This window comes from Prionailurus bengalensis, chromosome A3 (genome assembly GCF_016509475.1).
Source record: "Prionailurus bengalensis isolate Pbe53 chromosome A3, Fcat_Pben_1.1_paternal_pri, whole genome shotgun sequence".
Lineage (NCBI taxonomy): Eukaryota > Metazoa > Chordata > Mammalia > Carnivora > Felidae > Prionailurus > Prionailurus bengalensis.
Genome location: NC_057354.1, coordinates 66022485 through 66043753, shown reverse-complemented (window position 1 = coordinate 66043753; position 21269 = coordinate 66022485).

Below are 21269 nucleotides of genomic sequence, written 5' to 3'. Positions count from 1 at the left end.
TCTTTCCTTTGTTTTCATCTTTAATTTTTCTATTTTATACTTTACTGTGTGGAAGTCTTACTGTGTGGAACTTGTGTTGCATCCCAGAAATTTCATATTTCTTTTTGCTACCAGATATGGTATTTAAAATTTTTTATTTTCTGTTTCTTGTTTATATATAGACATATAGATGAAACTTGTTTGTTGACTCTGTGGCAGCATTCTTGCCCAATTTACTTATAAATTGCAATGATATGTCTGTAGATGCCTTTGGATTTTTTCACGCACACAATTATATCATCTGCAAATAATATTTCTTGTTTTCCAGTCGTTACTGACTTACGTACTTGCTTAGTACCTCCAGTGCAATGGTGACTCGGAATAGTGATAGTGTGAAAACTTGACTCATGTTTTGCTTTTTAAAATGGAAGTATAATTGACACACAGTATTATATTAGTTTCAGGTGTATGACATAGTGATTCAACATTTATATACATTATGAAATGATCACCATAATATGTCTAGTTACCATCTATCATCATACATACTTAGTACAATATTATTGACTATATTTTCTTTACATGCCCATGACTTATAACTGGACGTTTGTACCTCTTAACCCCCTTCACCTATTTTGCCCATCCCTCTACCACTTTCCCCTCTTGCAGCCACTGGTATGTTATCTATGTGACTCTGTTTCTGTTTTATTCATTTGTTTTGTTTTTTTTTATATCCCCCATATAAGTGAAATCATAATGGTGTTTGTCTTTCTCTGACTTATCTCACTTAGCATAATACCCTTCATGTCCATCCATGTTGTTGCAAATGGTAAAATTTTATTATTTTATGGCTGAGTAATGTGTGTGTATGTATGCATATGTGTATATGTATGTGTGTGTGTGTGTGTCTGTGTATATATATATATATATATATATATATATATATATATATTAGCAAATCTTTGTGTGTGTGTGTGTATAGCAAATCTTTATCCATCCGTCAGTGGACACTTAAGTTACTTCCATATCTTGGTTATTGTAAATAATGCTGTAATGAATATAGGGGTGCATATATATCTTTTCCAATTGGTGTTTTCACTTTGTTTTTTATTTTTATTTTTTTTAATGTTTACTTTGAGCGAGAGAGAGAGAGAGAGAGCGCGTGAGCAAGTGGGGAAGGGTCAGAGAGAGAAGGAGAAAGAAGACAGAATCCCAAGCATGTTCTATGCAATCAGCACAGAGCATGAAGTGGGGCTCCATCTCACGAACCATGAGATCATGATCTGAGCCAAAATCAAGAGTCTGATGATGGACTGAGCCACCCTGTGGCCTCTTCACTTGGCATAAATACCCAGAAGTGGAATTGTTATGTGGTGGTGTCATATGAGAGTTCCTTTTTTAATTTTTTGAGGAACAGCCATACTGTTTTCACAGTGGCTGTGCCAATTTACATTCCTACTGACAGAGCACAAAGTTTCCCTTTACTCCTCATCCTCACCAACACTGGATATCTCTTGTCTTTTTGATGATAGCCATACCGACCATGTACCGTGATATATCATTGTGGTTTTCTTTTGCATTTCTCTGATGATGAGTGATGTTGAGCATCTTTTTGTTATCTGTATGTCTCCTTTGGAAAATGTCCGTTCAGGCTCTCTGCCCAGGGTTTAAACTGTTTGTGGTTCTTTTGGTGTTGAGTTGTAGAAGTTCTTTATATAGTTTGCATATTAATTCCTTATTGAATGTATCATTTGCAAATATCTTCTTCCATTCAGTAGGCTGCATTTTCATTTTGTCGATGGTTTCCTTCATTGTACAAAAAGTTTTTTAGTTTGACCTAGTTCTATTTATTTATTTTTGCTTTTGCTCTTGCACGAGGAGATAGATCCAAAAAATTATTGCTAAGACTGGCACCCAAGAGTTTACTGCCTATGTTTTCTTTGAGGAGTTTTATGGTTTCAGATCTTACATTCAGGTCTTTGTTCCATTTTGAGTTTATTTTTATATATGGTGTAAGAAAGTTGTCCTGTTTCATTCTTTTGCATGTATCTGTCCAGTTTTTCCAACACCATTTATTGAAGAGATGGTCTTTTCCCCATTGTATATGCTTGCCTCCTTTGTCATAGATAATTGACCATGGAAGTGTGGGTTTATATCTGGGCTTTCTACTCTGTCCCATTGATCTATGTTTCTATTTTTGTGCCAGTATCATCCTATTTTGACTACTGTAGTTTGAGTGTAGTTTAAAATCAGGGTCCCGGGGCGCCTGGGTGGCGCAGTCAGTTAAGCGACCGACTTCAGCCAGGTCATGATCTCGCAGTCCGGGAGTTCGAGCCCCGCATAGGGCTCTGTGCTGACAGCTCAGAGCCTGGAGCCTGTTTCCGATTCTGTGTCTCCCTCTCTCTCTGCCCCTCCCCCATTCATATTCTGTCTCTCTGTGTCCCAAAAATAAATAAACGTTGAAAAAAAATTTTTTTTAAATAAAATAAAATCAGGGTCCCTTGATACCTCCAGCTGTGTTCTTCTTTCTCAAGATTACTTTGGCTATTCAGAGTCTTTTGTGGTTCCATACAAATTTAGGATTATTTGCTATAGTTCTTTGGAGAATGCTATTGGTATTTTGATAGGGCTTTCATTGAATCTGTAGGTTGCTTTGGGTATATGGACATTTTAACAATACGAATTCTTCTACTCCATGAGCATGGAATATCTTTTCATTTATTTGTGTCATCTTCACTTTCTTTCATCAATGTCTTCTAGTTTTTAGAGTAGTGGTGTTTAACCTCCTAGATTAAATTTATTCCTAGGTATTGTATTCTTTTTGATGTAATTGAAAATGGGATTATTTTTTAATTTTAATTATTTTAATTTTAATTGTTTTTTAAATTTCTCTGTTATTGTATAATGATAATAGTAATTGTTGTATATAGAAACACAACAGATTTCTTTCTTTTTTTTACTGAAGTGTAGTTGATATACAAGATTACATTGGTTTTGGATGTACAACATAGTGGGTCAGCAAGTCTACACATTATGCTATGCTCACCACAAGTGCAGCTGCCATCTGTCCCCACACAATGGTATTACAATACCATTAACTATATTCCCTATGCTGTATGTTATTCCATAACTGGAAGCCTGTATCTCCCATACCCATTTACTCATTTTGCCCATACCTGCACCCCCCACCCCCTCTTTCTGGCAACTATCATTTGTTCTAGGTCTATTTCTGCTTTTGTTTGTTTTGCCTTTTAGATTCTACATATAAGTGAGATCATATGATACTTACCTTACTCTGTCTGACTTATGTCACTTAGCATAACACCCTTGACGTTCATCCATGTTGTTGCAATGGCAAGATCTCATCCTTTTTTTTTTTATGGTTGAATAATACTCCATTATAGAATATCTGTATATATGTACACACACACACACACACACACACACACACACACACACCCTAAATCTTCATCCATTCATCTATTGAAGGATACTTGGACTGCTTCCATATGTTGATTATTATAAAAATGTCGCAATAAACATGGGGGTGTATATTTTTTTTTAATTTGTTTTGGTTTTCTTTGGATAAATCCCTAGTAGTGGCATTACTGAATCATATGCTATTTCTGTTTTGTATTTTTGAGGAAACTCCATACTGTTTCCCACATCAATTTATGCTCCCACCAACAGTGCATGCACAAGGGTTCCTTTTTCTCTACATCCTTACCAACAACTTGTCCTTTCTTGTCTTTTTGATCCTAGCTATTCTAACAGGTGTAAAGTGATATCTCTTTATGGTTTTGACTTGCATTTCCCTGATGAGTGACATTGAGCATCTTTTCATGTATCTGTTGGCCATCTGTATGTCTTCTTTGGAAAAATGTCTGTTAAATTCCTCTGCCTATTTTTTAATTAGATTATTATTATTATTTGTGTGTGTGTGTGTGTGTGTGTGTGTGTCTGTGTGTGTGTTGAGTTGTATAAATTCTTCATATATTTTGGATATCAACCTTTTATTGGATATATCATTTGCAATATCTTCTCTCATTCAGTTGGTTCCCTTTTCATTTTGTTGACATTCTCCTTTGCTGTGCAAAAGCTTTTATTTTGGTGTAGTCTCAGTATTTATTTTTGCTTTTGTTTGCCTCACCTGAGAAGATGTAGCCATAAATAAGTTGCGAAGGCTGATATTAAAGTGATTACTACCTATGTTTTCTTCTAGGAATCTTATGGTTTCAGGTATTACATTTAGGTCTTTTATCCATTCCAAGTTGACTTTTGTGTATGGTATAAGAAAGTATCCCACTTTCATTCTTTTGCATGTAGCTTACCAGTTTTTCCAAAGCCATTTGTTGAAGAACTGTCTTTTGCCCATTATATATCCTTGCCTCCTTTGTCCTAGATTAATTGACCATATAAGCTTGGATTTATTTCCAGGCTTTTTATTCTGTTCTAATGATTTAGGTATCTATTTTTGTGTTAGTAACATACTGTTTTGATATTATAGCTTTGTAGTATATCCTGAAATTTACAATTGTGATACCTTGAGCTTGTTCTTTCTCAAGATAGCTTTGGTTATTCAGGGTCTTTTTGTGGTTCCATACAAATTTTGTATTGTTTGTTCTCATTCTGCGTTTTGTATTTTTATAGGCATGACTTTGCTTTGGGTACTATGGACATTTTAGCAACAGTAATTCTTCTAATCAATGAACATAGAATATCTTTTAATTCGTTTGTGTTGTCTTCAATTTCTTTCATCAATGTTTAGAGTTATAGTTTTCAGAGTATAGGTCTCTCACCTCCTTGGTTAAGTTTACTCATAGATATTTTATTCTTTTTGGTTCATTTGTAAATTGAATTGTTTCTTATTTTCTCTTCTGATAGTTTGTTATTAGTATATAGAAACACAACAGATTTCTGTATATTCACTGTGTATCTGGCAACTTGACTGAATTCATTTATTGCTTCTAATAGTGTTTTTTGGTGGAGTCTTTAGGGTTATCTATGTATAGTACTATTATGTTATCTATCAATAGTGACAGTTTAATTTCTTCATTGCCAATTTGGATGCTTTTTATTTCTTTTTGTTCTCTGATTACTGTGGCTAGGACTTCCACAACTGTGTTGAATAAAAGTGGTGAGAGTAGACATCCTTGTCTTGTTCCTGATCTTAAAGGAAAAGCTCTCAGTTTTTCCCCATTGAGTGTGGTGTTAGCTGTGGGTTTGTCATATAAAGCATTTATTATGTTCCTTTTATTTTCAACCATTTTGTTGAGAGTTTTTATCATGAGTGGATGTTGAATTTTGTCATGTGCTTTTTCTGCATCTATTGAGATTATCATAAGATTTTTATCCTTTATTTATTTATTTTTTTTTAATTTTTTTTTATGAAATTTATTGACAAATTGGTTTCCATACAACACCCAGTGCTCATCCCAAAAGGTGCCCTCCTCAATACCCATCACCCACCCTCTCCTCCCTCCCACCCCCCATCAACCCTCAGTTTGTTCTCAGTTTTTAACAGTCTCTTATGCTTTGGCTCTCTCCCATTCTAACCTCTTTTTTTTTTTTTTCCTTCCCCTCCCCCATGGGTTCCTGTTAAGTTTCTCAGGATCCACATAAGAGTGAAACCATATGGTATCTGTCTTTCTCTGTATGGCTTATTTCACTTAGCATCACACTCTCCAGTTCCATCCACGTTGCTACAAAAGGCCATATTTCATTTTTTCTCATTGCCACGTAATATTCCATTGTGTATATAAACCACAATTTCTTTATCCATTCATCAGTTGATGGACATTTAGGCTCTTTCCATAATTTGGCTATTGTTGAGAGTGCTGCTATGAACATTGGGGTACAAGTGGCCTTATGCATCAGTACTCCTGTATCCCTTGGATAAATTCCTAGCAGTGCTATTGCTGGGTCATAGGGTAGGTCTATTTTTAATTTTCTGAGGAACCTCCACACTGCTTTCCAGAGCGGCTGCACCAATTTGCATTCCCACCAACAGTGCAAGAGGGTTCCCGTTTCTCCACATCCTCTCCAGCATCTATAGTCTCCTGATTTGTTCATTTTGGCCACTCTGACTGGCGTGAGGTGATACCTGAGTGTGGTTTTGATTTGTATTCCCCTGATAAGGAGCAACGCTGAACATCTTTTCATGTGCCTGTTGGCCATCAGGATGTCTTCTTTACAGAAGTGTCTATTCATGTTTTCTGCCCATTTCTTCACTGGGTTATTTATTTTTCGGGTGTGGAGTTTGGTGAGCTCTTTATAGATTTTGGATACTAGCCCTTTGTCCGATATGTCATTTGCAAATATCTTTTCCCATTCCGTTGGTTGCCTTTTAGTTTTGTTGGTTGTTTCCTTTGCTGTGCAGAAGCTTTTTATCTTCATAAGGTCCCAGTAATTCACTTTTGCTTTTAATTCCCTTGCCTTTGGGGATGTGTCGAGTAAGAGATTGCTACGGCTGAGGTCAGAGAGGTCTTTTCCTGCTTTCTCCTCTAGGGTTTTGATGGTTTCCTGTCTCACATTTAGGTCCTTTATCCATTTTGAGTTTATTTTTGTGAATGGTGTGAGAAAGTGGTCTAGTTTCAACCTTCTGCATGTTGCTGTTCAGTTCTCCCAGTACCATTTGTTAAAGAGACTGTCTTTTTTCCATTGGATGTTCTTTCCTGCTTTGTCAAAGATGAGTTGGCCATACGTTTGTGGGTCTAGTTCTGGGGTTTCTATTCTATTCCATTGGTCTATGTGTCTGTTTTGGTGCCAATACCATGCTGTCTTGATGATGACAGCTTTGTAGTAGAGGCTAAAGTCTGGGATTGTGATGCCTCCTGCATCTATCTCCTGCCTATCTCAAGAAACAAGAAAAATCCCAAATACAAAATCTAACAGCACACCTAAAGGAACTAGAAGCAGAACAGCAAAGGCAGCCTAAACCCAGCAGAAGAAGAGAAATAATAAAGATCAGAGCAGAAATAAACAATATAGAATCTAAAAAAACTGTAGAGCAGATCAACGAAACCAAGAGTTGGTTTTTTGAAAAAATAAACAAAATTGACAAACCTCTAGCCAGGCTTCTCAAAAAGAAAAGGGAGATGACCCAAATAGATAAAATCATGAATGAAAATGGAATCATTACAACCAATCCCTCAGAGATACAAACAATTATCAGGGAATACTATGAAAAATTATATGCCAACAAATTGGACAACCTGGAAGAAATGGACAAATTCCTGAACACCCACACTCTTCCAAAACTCAATCAGGAGGAAATAGAAAGCTTGAACAGACCCATAACCAGTGAAGAAATTGAATCGGTTATTAAAAATCTCCCAACAGATAAGAGTCCAGGACCAGATGGCTTCCCAGGGGAGTTCTACCAGACGTTTAAAGCAGAGATAATACCTATCCTTCTCAAGCTATTCCAAGAAATAGAAAGGGAAGGAAAACTCCCAGACTCATTCTATGAAGCCAGTATTACTTTGATTCCTAAACCAGACAGAGACCCAGTAAAAAAAGAGAACTACAGGCCAATATCCCTGATGAATATGGATGCAAAAATTCTCAATAAGATACTAGCAAATCGAATTCAATGGCATATAAAAAGAATTATTCACCATGATCAAGTGGGATTCATTCCTGGGATGCAGGGCTGGTTCAACATTCGCAAATCAATCAACGTGATACATCACATTAACAAAAAAAAAGAGAAGAACCATATGATCCTGTCAATCGATGCAGAAAAGGCCTTCGACAAAATCCAGCACCCTTTCTTAATAAAAACCCTTGAGAAAGTCGGGATAGAAGGAACATACTTAAAGATCATAAAAGCCATTTATGAAAAGCCCACAGCTAACATCATCCTCAACGGGGAAAAACTGAGAGCTTTTTCCCTGAGATCAGGAACACAACAGCGATGCCCACTCTCACTGCTGCTGTTTAACATAGTGCTGGAAGTTCTAGCATCAGCAATCAGACAACAAAAGGAAATCAAAGGCATCCAAATTGGCAAAGATGAAGTCAAGCTTTCGCTTTTTGCAGATGACATGATATTATATATGGAAAATCCGATAGACTCCACCAAAAGTCTGCTAGAACTGATACATGAATTCAGCAAAGTTGCAGGATACAAAATCAATGTACAGAAATCAGTTGCATTCTTATACACTAACAATGAAGCAACAGAAAGACAAATAAAGAAACTGATCCCATTCACAATTGCACCAAGAAGCATAAAATACCTAGGAATAAATCTAACCAAAGATGTAAAGGATCTGTATGCTGAAAACTATAGAAAGCTTCTGAAGGAAATTGAAGAAGATTTAAAGAAATGGAAAGACATTCCCTGCTCATGGATTGGAAAAATAAATATTGTCAAAATGTCAATACTACCCAAAGCTATCTACACATTCAATGCAATCCCAATCAAAATTGCACCAGCATTCTTCTCGAAAGTAGAACAAGCAATCCTAAAATTCATATGGAACCACAAAAGGCCCCGAATAGCCAAAGGAATTTTGAAGAAGAAGACCAAAGCAGGAGGTATCCTTTATTTTTTAATGTGGTTTGATTTTTGGATATTGAAACATCTTTGCATCCCTGGAATAAATCCCACTTGATCATGGTGATTGATTTTTTAATGTACTGTTGAATTTGGGTTGGTGATAGTTGGTTGAGGGTTTTTGCATCTATGTTCATCAGGGATATTGACCTGTATTTCTCTTCTTTTCTTTTTTCTTCTTTTCTCTTCTTTCCTTTCCTTTTCTTTCTTTCTCTTCTTTCTTTCTTTCTTTCTTTCTTTCTTTCTTTCTTTCTTTCTTTCTTTCTTTCTTTCTTTCTTTCTTTCTTTCTTTCTTGTAGTATCTTTGTCTGGTTTTGGTATCCAGGGTAATGCTGGCCTCATAGAATGAGCTTGTAAGCATTCCTTTCTTTTCAGAGTTTTGGTATAGTTTGAGAAGGATAGGTGTTAATGCCTCTATAAATCTTTGATAGAATTCACCTGCAAAGCCATCTGGTCCTAGACTTTTGTTTGTTGGGAATTTTTTGATTACTGATTCAATTTTGTTAAAATAATTGGTCTGTTCAGATTTTCTATGTCTTCCTCATTAATTTTTGGAAGATTGGATGTTTCTAGGAATTTATTAATTTCTTCTTCGAGGTTGTCCAATTTGTTGACATATAATTGTTCATAGTAGTCTCTTACAATCCTTTGTATTTCTGAGGTGTCAGTTGTTACTTCTACTCTTTCATTTCTGATTTTATTTATTTGGGTCCTCTTTTTTCTTTAAGTCTGGATATAGGTCTATAAATTCTGTTTATCTTTTCAAAGAACCAGCTTTTGGTTTTATTGATCTTTTGTTTTTTTAGTCTTTGTCATTTACTTCTGCTCTGAACCTTACTATTTCCTTCCTTCTAATCTTGGGCTTTGTTATTTACTAGTTCCTTAAGTGTAAGGTTAGATTGTTTATTTGAACTTTTTCTTGTTTCTTGAGGTAGGTCTGTATTGGTATAAATTTCCCTCTTAGAATTGTTTCTGCTGTGTTCCAAAGATTTTGGACTGTTGTGCTTTTATTTTCATTTTCATTTCATTTATTTCATTTTTTGATTTCCATTGACCCATTGGTTGTTTAGTAGCATGTTGTTTAGCCTCCATGTGTTTCCAGTTTTTTCTTGTGATTGATTTCTAGTTTCATATCATTGTGGTTGGAAAAGATACATGATATGATTTTAGTCTTCTTAAATTTATTGAGACTTGTTTTGTGGCCTAACTTGTGATCTACCCTGGAGAATGTTCTATGTGCAGTTGGAAAGAATGTGCGTTCTGTTCATGGATGGAATGTTCTATATTTACTTTTTGAGTCCATTTTGTCTAATGTGTCATTTAAAAACACTGTGTATTGATTTTATGACTGGATGATCCATCTATTGATGTAAGTAAAGTGTTAAAGTTTCATTATTATTGTATTACTGTCAATTTCTCCTTTGATGTCTCTTAATATTTGCTTTGCACATTTAGGTGTTTCAATGTTGGGTGCATAGATATTTACAGTTGTTAATTCCTCCAATTGGATTGGTCCCTTTATCATTGTGTAGTGCCTTTCTTTGATTCTTATTTCAGTCTTTGTTTTAAAGTCTATTTTGTCTGATATAAGTATTGCTAAGCTGGCTTTTTTCCTCCCCACTTCCATTTGCATGGGATATCTTTTTCCATCCTTTCATTTTACACTCTGCTTGTGCCTTTAAGTCAGAAATGAATCTCTTGCAGGCAGCATACAGATGAGTCTTGTTTTTTTTTTTTTTCATTCATTCTGCCATCCTATGTCTTGTGACTAGAACATTCAGATCATTTACATTTAAAGTAATTATCAATAGGTATGTACTTATTGCCATTTTGTCATTTGTTTTCTGGTTGTTTTTGTAGTTCTATTTCTTCTCTTGCTCTTTTCCTTTGTGATTTGGTGGTATGCTTGGCTCTCCTTTTGTGTGTGTGTGTGTGTATGTGTGTATCTGTTATAGGTTTTGTGTTTGTGGTTACCATGAGATTCATATATAATATCCTAAGTACATAGCGGTTTATATTAAGTTGATGGTCATTCTAAAAGAACCTTTTTATTCTCTGCCTCCACATTAAAAATTTTTAAATATTTATTTATTTTGGGGAGAGAGAGAGAGAGAGAGAGAGAGAGAGAGAGAGAGAGAGAGAGAATGAATGTGAGCAGGAGAGGGGCAGAGAGAGAGGGAGACACAGAATCCGAAGCAGGCTCCAGGCTCTGAGCTGTCAGCATAGAGCCTGACGCAGGGTCTTATAAGACCAATGTAGTGGTGATGAACTCCTTTAACTTTTGTTTGCTTGGAAACTCTTTACCTCTCCTTTATTCTGTCAGGGTTTTTTTTGTTTTTTGTTTTTTTGTTTTTGTTTTTTTGTTTTTTTGTTGTTTGTTTGTTTGTTTTGGAGGAAGAGCGAGAGTGTGTGAGCAGGCAAGGGCAGAGAGAAAATATGGGGCCTGACTCAGGGCTCCATCTCAGGACTGGGATCATGACCTGAGCCAAAATCAAGTCAGATGCTTAACTGACTGAGCTACCCAGGCACCCCCTCCTTCATTCTGAATGATAATCTTGCTGCATGGAGTATTCTAGGTTGTGGAGTTTTTTCCTTTCTGCACTTGGAATATATCATGCCACTTCTGTATGGCCTTAAAAATTTCTGCTGAAAAAATTAGCTGATAATCTTATGGGGTTTCCCTTCTACCTAACTATTTGCTTATCTCTTGCTGCGTTTAAAAATCTCTCTTTAGGGGCGCCTGGGTGGCTCAGTCGGTTAATTCCTGAGCCTGACTTCGGCTCAGGTCATGATCTTGTGCGGTCCGTGAGTTCGAGCCCCGCGTCAGGCTCTGTGTGGACAGCTCAGAGCCTGGAGCCTGCTTCAGATTCTGTGTCTCCCTCTCTCTGACCCTCCCCCGTTCATGCTCTGTCTCTCTGTCTCAAAAATAAATAAATGTTAAAAAAAATTTTTTTTAAATCTCTCTTTAGCTTTCTTGAGAAAAAAAATGTTTTAATGTTACTTATTTTTGAGAGAGAAAGAGACAGACTGCAAGTGGGGGAGAGACAGAGAGAGAGGAAGACACAAAATCTGAAGCAGGCTCCAGGTTCTGAGCTGTCAGCACAGAGCCCGACACGGGGCTCAAACCCATGAACTATGAGATCATGACCTGAGCCAAAGTGGGATGCTTCACCTACTTTACTACCGAGGTGCCCCTCTCTTTATCCTTAGTCTTTGGCATTTTAATTATCGTATGTTGTGGTGTGGAAGTCTTTGGGTTCATCTTGTTTGGAACTCTCTGTGCTTCCTGAACCTGGATATCTGTTTCCTTCCCCAGGATAGGGACATTTTCAGCTATTATTTCTCTAAGATTTCTGTCCCTTTTTCTCTTCTCTTTCTGGGACCCCTATAATGTGAATGTTCTCTTGATGTTTTCCAAGAAATCCCTTAACCTATCCCCAGTTTTTCTTTTAGAAATTCTTTTTTTCTTTTTGATGTTCTGTGTGGGTGCTTTCCATTATCCTGTGTTCCATATCACTCCATTCCTCTGCATCTGCTAATCTATTGTCAATTCTCACTAGTGTATTTTTGTTTCATTGATTGTATTCTTCAACTCTGATTTTATTCTTTTTTAATATTTTCTATCTCTTTGTTAAAATTCCCACTGAGTTCTTCCACTCTTCTGTTCAGTACAGTGAGCATCTTTATGGTCATTACTTTAAACTCTTTGTCAGGCACATTGCATATCTCCATTTCATGTAGATCTTTTTCTGAGGTTTTGTCATGTTCTTTCATTTGAAACGTATTCCAATGTCTCCTCTTTTTACTTGACTTTCTGTATTTGTTTCTATGAATTAGGCAGTGTTGCTACTTCTCCTAAACTTGGAAGAATAGTCTTGTGTATGGTTGTCCCCTGGTAGACTGTGTATGCCCAGTGACTTTGGCTGACTGGTTGGCTTGAGCTATGGCTGGTGTAAGCTGGGGGTCCTGGGGCACTCTGTGCTGGGGATGCCCTGGTGGGTGGTTGGAGCTGAAATGGGCATAAGCCAGGGCACTCCAGGGGCTCTCCATGCAGAGTGCTCTGGCAGGACAGCTGAAGCTGAAGTAGGTACCAACCAGGGAGCCCCAAGGCTCTCTGTGCAGAGGGTGTCCTGGAAGGACAGCTAAAACTCAAGTGGGTGTGGGTTCGGTAGTGTCTGGGCTGTTCACACAGAGGGTGCCCTGGCAGGATAGCTGAGCCCGAAATGGATGCAAGCCAGGATATCTTGGGGCTCTCTGCATAGGGGGCACCCTAGCAGGGCAGCTGGAGCTGACTCAGGCATAAGAAAAGGGAGAATCTGTGTAGAGGGTGTCCTGGTTGGCAGCTGGGGCTGAGGTGGGGTATAGGTTCTAGGGGTCCTAGGGTGCTGCATATAGGAGGCACCCTGGTAGGATAGCTGTAGGTGAAGTGGGCATGGGATGGGGTGGTCCCACGGTTCTCTTTCTGTAGGGTACCCTTGAAGGATGACTGAAGCTGAAGTGGGTGCAAGCTGAATGGTCCCGGGGTGTTTAGGCACAGGGAGCACCCTGGTGGGGTGTGGGCCAGGGGTCCCAGGGTTCTCAGTGCAGGGTTGCCCTGGTGGGGTGGTGGGAGCCAAGGTAGTGTGTAGGTCAGTGGGTTCCTGGGTGCTCCACATAAGGGGTACCCTGGTGGGATGGCCGAAACCAAGGCAGGCATGGGCCAAGTGTTCCTGTGGCCCTCTACGCAGGGGGTAGCCGGGTGCTGTGGCTGTAACTGAAGCAGGCATGAGCCAGGAGATCATGGCGTGCCCTGCACCTGTTGTGCCCCAGTAAGCCTTCTAGAGCCAAAGTGATGCAAGCCTGGAGTGTTCTGGTGTGTTTTGCACCTGTGTCACCTTGGTGAGCTGGCCAAAGCTATAGTGAGTGCTGACCAGGGGTGTCCCATATGTGCCACACTGGGCCACCTTGGTGGCATCACGAGGGCTGGTGTGGGCTAGAGCCCTGGGGCTCACGAAGGTGGCAAGCCAGTGATGGCATCGAGACCATGTTCCCGCTGTTCTGTCAGGTTAGAGAGGGAACATGACCATGCTGCTGGCCAGTCCCTCTGATGTGGAGAGAGTTCCAACAGCTCCCCCACCTTTAGGCAGAGTTCTAAGGATTGTTTCTTCCTATTCTAATTGTCCTTTTAAACTGCAGCTTTTTTTTTTCCTGTGCCCCAGGGCAGATGAATCTGTTCACAGTCCCTCAGTATTATCCCTCCCCACTGCAATTCTCAGCATTGGGGGTCCCTACCCTTCATTACTGTGTGTCTGTCTCTCTATCTTTTGTTGTGAAGAAGCTGTTCAGTCACCCCCCAGTTCTTCCTCAGGAGGAATTGGTCTATAAGTAGATTTAGATTTGGTGTTTTCATGGAGGAGCTGAGTTCAGGGTCAGCCTGTGATGCCATCTTGGGTCAGAATTTCTTTCGTTATTAATGATCGTAAGTAATTCAATTATGATATTGTTTGGTGTGGTGTTCTTGTTTCTTTTTCCTGGGATTTGTTGAGCTCTGGACTTACGGTTTGCATCATTTTTGGAAAATTTGGCCATTATTTCTTCAAACAGTACTTCGGTCTTCTCCAATTACATGTATTTTGTTCACTCAGTTCACGGATGCTCTTTTTCATTTCGATTTTTTTTTCTCTAATCTTCTTAATTTTTGGTACTTTCTATTTCTATGCCTTTGAGTTCACACATCTTTTCTTTGGCGTGGTCTGATTTCTTTCATGAATCTTATCTAGTGTCTATTTCAGACTTTGAAGTTTTCATTTTTAGAGTTGGATTTGGTTCTCCTTTACATTTTCAATGTAAAGTATGACATGAGTTATACTTTCTTTTTTTTCTTTGCATGCCTGGTAACTTTTATTGGATGCCAGACATTAAGAATTTTACCTCTTTGGGTGCTGGGTATTCTGCATTGCTCTAACTATTCTTGAATTTTGTTCTGGGATGCTGCAATTTAGAGAAAGTCTGATACTGTGTGCTTGCTTTAAGTTAGCTGAGAGCATCATACCCTTTAGTCTAGGGCTATATTTCTCCACACTACAGAAGCGATGCTCTTCTGAGTCCTCCGTCTGATATATCATGAATCACAAGGCTTTCTGTTTTGCCTTATGGGAATGCAAACTTCTCCAAGTCCTGTGTGAGTTCCATTGATGGTTTTTCTCCTTCTGAGTGGTCCTTTTCCCAGCTTCAGGTTATTTTCTCAACTGAATGCCTTAATTCTTAGCTGAAGTATCAAGGCGGTTGGGGGGGAACTGTCTGCAGATCTTTAGATTTCCCCCTCTCCCATCTCTTTTTTAAAAATTTTTTTAATGTTTATTTATTTTTGAGACAGAGAGAGACAGAGCATGAACAGGGGAGGGTCAGAGAGAGAGGGAGACACAGAATCTGAAGCAGGCTCCAGGCTCTGAGCTGTCAGCACAGAGCCTGAGGCGGGGCTTGAACTCATGGACCATGAGGTCATGACCTGAGCCGAAGTCAGACGCTTACGACTGAACCACCCAGTCGCCCTCCCCCCCATCTCTTGTGCAGCTCTCTCCCTTCTGCTACCACCCCCCTGCAAACTCTAGCTTCCAGGGGCTCCGTAGACTCCCATCTCTGTCTCCTCAACTCAGAGACTGTCAGGCTCTGCCTGGGTCCCCCACCCTGCACTGTGCCCTGGAAGTGCTCTCCAGTAAGCTTGGGCAATAATAGGGCTCACCTTGTTTTGTTCCCCATCTCTCAGGGATCCCTGTTATGCATTGCCTGATACCTGAAAACTATTGTTTCCTTTCTTCCTCCCAGTTTTTTTCTTTTTTCTTTTCTTTTATTATTTAATTAAAAATTTTTTTATTATGAAATGTATTGTCAAATTGGTTTCCATACAACACCCAGTGCTCATCCCAACAGGTGCCCTCCTCAATACCTGTCATCCACCCTCCCCTCCCTCCCACCCCCCATCAACCCTCAGTTTGTTCTCAGTTTTTAAGAGTCTCTTATGTTTTGGCTCCCTCCCTCTCTAACCTTTTTATTTTCCTTCCCCTCCCCCATGGTCTTCTGTTAAGTTTCTCAGGATCCACATAAGAGTGAAAACATATGCTATCTGTCTTTCTCTGTATGACTTATTTCACTTAGCATAACACTCTCCAGTTCCATCCACGTTGCTGCAAAAGGCAAGAATTTCATTCTTTCTCATTGCCACGTAGTATTCCATAAGTGTAATAAAAGCTAGAAGCCATAGAGGGAACATTTGTAGGTTCTCTCTTTATTTATTTATTTATTTATTTATTTATTTATTTATTTAGTTATTTGTTTGTTTTTTAAATTTATTGTCAAATTGGTTTCATACAACACCCAGTGGTCATCCCAAAAGGTGCCCTCCTCAATGCCCATCACCCACCCACCCCTCCCTCCCACCCCCCATAAACCCTCAGTTTGTTCTCAGTTTTTAGGAGTCTCTTATGTTTTGGCTCCCTCCCTCTCTAACCATTTTTTTTCCTTCCCCTCCCCCATGGTCTTCTGTTAAGTTTCTCAGGATCCACATAGGAGTGAAAACATATGGAATCTGTCCTTCTCTGTATGACTTATTTCACTTAGCATAACACTCTCCAGTTCCATCCATGTTGCTACAAAAGGCCATATTGATCGCCAGGGTTGATTTGGCTGATCTGGCTGGCTAGGCAGGTGCCCCCTTCCTCCATTACCACTCCATGTGTGTCCCTCCAGAAGCTGCATGCTCGGTTGAAGAGGACAACCTTCCCCGATAGAGGAGGACCATTCTTCAGTCAAGGGTATACGAGTAGCTGCCCTCCCCTGCTAGAACCTCCAAACAAGCTCTCCCAGTTTTTTTTCTATTGTTGAAGCTGGGAGGATAAACCTAGTGTGTATTAATCTGGGCCAGAAACAGAAGCTCATGTAGATGTTAAGGACTCCACACATGAACCACTGTCTTTTGAACTCAGTGGATATTTCCATTCTGCTTCCTCAAATTAATTGTCCCAAATTTAGCCCATACTGGAAACACCATACAGCAGTTTGAGCTAAAGCCGATGTTTAAATTTTCCTTGCTTTTAAAGTTGTGAGTACAGTAGATGAACACTGGACTTCCTAAATTAATCCTAAAATATTAATTCAGTGCTGATTGCCTGCCTGCCATGCAGTAGGCCCTATTCTCAGTACTGGGAGGACAACAACGAACAAGTCATATGAGAATTTTTGCCCTTCTGGACCTTACCTTGCAGTGAAAGATGGATAAATTGGACCATGTAATAGCTAATGTTTATTGAGTGATTGCTATGTGCCAGGAGTTATTTAGGTTCTTTAGACATATAAATTTATTCTATCCTTACAACAACCCTCTGTGGTAGGTATTATTATGCCCATTTTATAAAGAAAAAGATCCATTATGTGCCCAGAATGGCAAAGTTAATAGGGGATAGAGCTGACAGCAAATTCTCGCTGTTGGTTTCAGAGTCTGGCTAAGCACCGTGGTATGCTGCCTCTCGGTATATGGTAACTCAGATGATTTCTGGGGTCGACTCACCTCAGTTATAATTTTTGAGCTCAGACCTCCGTTAACACACAGCTTTGCCAAATCAAGGTCAGTTGATCCAAATTATGCAAAACTCAGACCTCAGACCATTCTCTAATTGTTCTCTATTTTCTTGCTAGTAAATATGATGTTACCTTGAGAAGATGTCTTGTTCCAGAGCCAATTAAGAGCTGCTTGGAATGTTGAGGTCTAATCTCTTCTTACATTTACCATCTCTACAGGCAGTCCTAACTGGTGCCATCTTGTCCCTTTTTAGAAAGGTAACTCTGCACCCCCTTAAATTGTCAGGTGAGCCGAGTAGGCATTGCTTCTAAAACAAATGTGTTTTTGTGCAACAAATGATAAGCTAGGGCTTTTCTTGGTCCAGTGTTTTACAAGAGATGCAGGCAGGCTCCAGACTCGGCTCTTCCACTTGAGATCACCGTTGCCAAACCTGGGGACAAGTCAGGGCAAGAGTATTAAAAGTGGGGCTTTAGCATTCGATTCTGGACAGGAATCAGTTATGATGTTATGATGTTAGACGAAGAAAGATACCATTTGAGTTATTTAATTGGCAACTTTAAAACTATGAGTCCTGTCCTGTGTTATCTTTTATTTTCCCTGGTCTACCTGATTTGGACCACAGACTTCTTGGGAGACAGATCTGATCAATGTTCAGTTATGGAGAATTCCAGGAAAGGATACCTTACGTATTGTCTGCCATGTACGTTACGATAACTGGTTCATTCTTGTTGGTTTAAAATCCTAAATCTAAAGACCTACAAATAATTAAATATTGTTTTATTATAAATTATATATAAATCACATAGTTTCAAATCCAATTAAAATAAAAAATACTAAAGATAGTAAAACTATTTGGGGCACTATTGTCGACCTAATGCAATGTGTCAGTCTGATGATTTATTTTATGAAATGTCAAAAATAACTTTTGGGCCCAGAAAGTCACTCTAAATCTGTAACTTTTGTTTGAGAGCCATAATTTTAATGGCTGTATATGACTTAGAACAGCTTTTGGCAAATAACCACAAGTCTCTCCCTTCCCAAGTGTGGATATTTTTGCCTGGATTTAAAGGAAATATCAATATTTGGCTGGGGAGTAAGGTTTGGTCTATTTATTATTTGCACGGTGAGCATATTTTTAAAAACTTAGGTTTTCAATCAGGAGCATGAGGACTCTTGGGTTTGTTCCTTCCTGCCCTCTCTGGGCTGTTCACCCTTGTGCTTAGAGGAGAGAACTTGGAGAAATTAGCCGCCCAAATGTGTGATTTCTTGGTCTGCTAGGGCTGGGCACAAAACAGGTGCTTCCAGGACACTCACGGGTTGCCCAGGGTGTTTGCAAGGGCATGGGAAGGGACCCGCCCTGTCTAGACATTTTGGTAGCATCATTTCCCAGTGTTCAGCTGGGAACCTGGGCCATTCTAGTTCTTTCCAGTTCTCTGCGACAGAGAGATGCTGGCTGTTGATGACATGTGGGGCTGACTCTTACCCCTAAAACTTGGAGGTGAAAGAAATAAGGACACAGGCAGTGCTGTACAGCCTACAGAGCCCTGAGAGGGAGGAGCGAGGGGCATGCCCTCGGGGGTATTCCAGGAATAGATGTAGAGTTAGCCTCTTCCAATCCTTGCGTGGAGTCTGTGTGATGTAGGGACAAGAGCTCTACCTGCACACGGAACCCTTGGATTCTGTCCCTTGCTTGCCATTGGACAAGTAGTTTTCTCAGCTGTAAACAAGAGGGTCAGGCTAATGAGTGATCCGTAAGGTCCTCTGAGGACACACATTCTATGTTCTATGATCCCCACTTCTCTGGGTTTTTTTCTTTCTTTCCCACCCCCACTTTGGGGGCCGAACGTTGGTGCTGTATGTGATTGGATGGAATGAGGGGGGTGGATGGAGGGCAGGGAGCGGCTTCTCCTTCTCCTGGCCTTCACTCTCTCTCCTTTCCATCGTCTCCCCTTCTCCAGGGTTGAAAGCACTGCCGAAATCTCAAAATGTGGAGTTCCCCTCAGCAGTTCGTGAAGCTCGTTACATGAATTAGTAAGCTAGGCAAGGCTCTTCTCCACTGACAGCTCTTAGTAGATACCTGTCGGGGTGTTGAGGGAAGTGCCAGGCACTTGAGGTGAATTTGGCTGGGATTGCGGTGACTCAGGGAGCTGGCTTCTGGGGAGGGACTGGTGTGTGTGTATGTGTGTGTGTGGCCGCATGGTGTGTGTGTGAGCCAGTGACACAGCCTAGCGGGACCTGGGCCAGTGGCTGGCCACTGTTGGGGCCGAGGTAAACACCTTGAGACGCTTTTGTCAACAGAGCCTAAGCCCTGTCCAAATGTGGACTGGGAGACATAACTGAGCCTCACAATAGCCCAGGGAGGGTTGGCCTTTTCCCACCTACAGTACTTAGTTTTGTCTCCAAAAACTGAGCCCAATCCTTTTAGCCCTTGCCTCTCCATGCCTCCAGGGGAGGAAGGTAATGCTATCCTTGCCTCCTCAGGCTCAGTGAGGTTATGCAACTGGTTCCAGGCACCAGGAGAGGGCCAGGTCTGCCTGTGTTCTCTCTGGGCTGGTGGGAAGGGAGGGGGTTGCCTGCTGGATTCTCCTGGGGAGCTTCCTGGCTGGCTGGACATCTTCCCCCGGCCCCTGCATGCCTGAGCCCCTCTCCACATCCAGTCTTGCCCTTCTCTTTCCTTATTCTCAGACACTCCCAGAGGATCTCATACCCTACCCCCACCCTCCCCACCATGGCTCCCAGAATACCTAGCTTCTAGCCCAGGCCTCTCTACTGGGCTCTAGACACACCACCTCCCCTCAGATGTCTCATGGTCAACGTGGAGCAGAGGGTTAAGAATGCAGACTCTGAAAACCACATCATGGCTCTTATAATAGCTATGATGATAATTTTCAATCACTCTGCCTCATTTCTCAGCTGGAAATGGAGATGATAACTGCACCCTTCTCAAATAGTCAGTGTGAGTTTAAATGAAATAATTCATAGAAAGCTCCTAGATCAGTCCCCAGCACCTATTATTTTATTTCTCTTCTTTACCTTCCCTCCCCTCTAGCCCGCCCCTGCTGGGTCTCCCCAGTCCTGAGGAATGGCTCCATGGTGACCCGGTATTCCTGGACTGTGTCTGTGCTTCTCCTGTATCTGGTCGCCTCCAGGACCCAGTGACTCCCCTCGCCTCCATTCCTGCTGCCATTATGTTAGCTTAGGACCTTTTATTTCTCTTTTCCATTGCTCAGGCTGCCCAGTGACACTTCTATCCCCCATGTCCCTTCTTCCAGTCCAGCTGCTTCATGACACAACCACCAAATCCGATCATCCGATCACCCTAAAGAGGCATCTAGTTGCTGCCTGTCAGCTACAGGACCAAGCCCACCCTCTAAGGTGCACATGGCCTGCCAACGTCTGGCCTTCACCTGCCTTTCTGGCTGCCTTTCACCACATGTTCCCATGGAACAGCCATGCCAAACCACAGCCCACGCTTCCACCATCCACGGTCCATTTATGCGGTTCCTTCTTCCTGGAACACCTTCCCTACGCCCTTCCTCATCTGCTAAATGCCTGTCTTTCCTTCCAGACAGTAATAAATACATTTCTAGGACCTAATAGCTGGCATGGTTCTAAACATGCTTTATGTGTATTAGTTCACTTAATCTTTTCAACAGCCTTATGGAGTAGGTACCATTTACAGAAGGAGGAAACTGAGGCACAGAGAGGTTGATAAGTTGACCAAGCCCATAGAACTGGTAGCTGGCAGAGCCTGGGTACAAACTGACTCAGCCAACTCTAGAACATGTGTCTGACCACATGCTTCATGACCCTCATGGGCATTGACCTCCCAGAGAAGCCCCCGCCTCTCCAGGCCTTGTTTGGTGCTCCCTCTTCTGGGCCGATGACTACTGTATTTTGTCACACCTTGGTCACATTGCTTTCTCCTTTGGACCTCTGGAGAGAGAGGACCATGTTCTATTTGTTTCCATATCCCGATTGCCTTTAGTGCCAGGTGGATGTCCATACATATTTATTAAATGAAATGAAAGAACCCTGAACAAAGTGTTATCTGTAGGGGTGCCTTCTTGTTTCCACCAACCTTTGGCCCTCTATTTCCAAGACTTACCTGCGACTTGCCTCCCCCAAGAAGCCTCACTCCCCCTCTCCCTCTCCTTTGGCTTGAAGCCTTCT